This window comes from Lactuca serriola, chromosome 6 (assembly GCF_051521515.1).
Source record: "Lactuca serriola cultivar US96UC23 chromosome 6, Lser_US96UC23_V15, whole genome shotgun sequence".
NCBI classification, from domain to species: Eukaryota; Viridiplantae; Streptophyta; class Magnoliopsida; order Asterales; family Asteraceae; genus Lactuca; species Lactuca serriola.
In genome coordinates this window covers 124,371,883-124,374,004 of record NC_136413.1, presented here as the reverse complement: position 1 = coordinate 124,374,004, position 2,122 = coordinate 124,371,883, and positions in this window count along the sequence as shown.

The window sequence follows — 2,122 nt, the reverse complement described above, 5'->3', positions numbered from 1 at the left end:
GGATGCTTAAGCCCTAAGCAACCCATGGATTCCTTTCCTTATGGGCTTGGACGATTTCTCATGGGTTTCCCCATAGAATTCCTCCACTCCATAATATAAGACAATCCATAGCCCAAATTGCAACTATCTTATAATTACAATTCCAGTCCCTTAAGTTTAATTAATCTCTTTTAGTCACAAAACTAATTACTAATTAATTCTTGACTAATATTAATTAAACAATATGATTTCTCCTTTAATATATTTTTCCCATAATATATTAATAAATCATATTTAATCCTTTCTCTCCATAATTCATCCTATCAAGTTGCTTTGGTGAAGGCAACCCAAAAGGACCATGCACCATCGGGTCAAGTACATACCAAAATAGTTATGGACTTAGACACTAATCCATCAGTCTCCCACTTGGATAAGTCTAATAACTATTATGCGTATGACTTCAGATCCTGATCTGCAATCGTAGCTTTCCAAAGCCGCTGTCAACTCTGATCATATCAGATACGCGTGTCCTTAAGATAAGGGATCATATATTCCTCCATTCTTGATATCATATGAGATATGATTTCTAATCATTCTCTTTGTACTACTTCTGGATTTCTGATTTATGACGACAGACTAATTGAACAAATCAAATTAGCCCTAGCCCGGCCGAGCATTTACGTATGTCATCACTAAACCATCGAGGGGCCAAAAGATATCGCTTTTATCCTTATTTGGATAAAAGGAACGGATAAAATTTGATACAATGCTCGCTTGCACTCACGCACCGAATCACACACAACAATATGTTTTATAACACCAAGTTACTAGTGCGTTTACATATCATCAGTGTGCAACCGATTCGCAAGATACAACTCACACATCTCGGTTTCAAGAATATAAGATGTTATCGTCTCACTAATCACTCGTGATACAATTCATGGAGTGATCCAAGTGAGCGTGGGTTTAATCCAATGCTCAAATCATATTCGTAAGCACTCATGAACGTTGCAGCAAACATTTGCTTATGTCTAATACTTTTCTAGACAATCCACACACCAATTCATGACAGTCTTCATTCATATCTACTTCCAACATATGAACGACTGTGGCCCGTTTGAATAATTCGATTATTCTTAATAAACTCAATTATTCTGGAAGTCAAAACATGCAAGGTGAAACACAAGAATAATACAAATCCCATATGGCCTCAAACCTTTGAGTATAAATAAAACACCTTTTATTTATCACCATATTGATTACTCATTATTTGTCGTTTCAGGCAATCAACTTCTTACTTGAATTATTACACTTGTCCCATGCTCCTAGCATGCACACAATGTTTACCTATGGTTCTTTACCTTTTGTGAAATAGACAAATTGAACACATTTCCAATCATTATCATTTTACAACTCCAAATCCTTTTTCATAAGTGTAAGAATATCAAAGTCTCGCTACTTATAGAATATGCTAGATTCTAACACTTTATGCAACGATCCTTTCGTAATGTCACTGCACCAAAGTCACAAAGACTATTGCCAATGATATTACAAAGTTCTCTAACGGAGATTGTTACAAGACAATTCCTTAGATATGATGTCTCTCACTCAAAGTACATTCCTTTGAACATCCTTTTGCATAAAAGTTTCTAATCTAGTCATGGATTTTCAATATTTACTTCCCAATATGGACACGCTTCCATATTTTCCATATGACAACTTATTCTTAATAGAATCTTTTCTATTCATAATAAGGTCGATATGGTCCGAAACATTTCCATAATTTCCAATACTATACTTTCAACTACTCACAAGCGACCAATTCTTGTCGAACTTGAATTGTCCTTTGATAGTCGTTTATTTATTTTAGTCAAAACCGATTCTAGTCCCTTTTCCCTCTAAATGCGCTAGACATTTGGAAAATTTAGGATGGTCAAACATCAAAGCATTTGCAATCGATCCTATACCCGAAGCGTATGGGACACGACGCACAATGTTTTCTTTGCTATGTTCTCAAAATTCGAATTGTGAAAAGGAATGCCGTAATCATAATCAAAATTTTAAGAACACACTATGTACCTTTGACTAAATTTATTAACATTCCACAACCTAATCCTTTAGATTTGAAATGAAGCATAATATT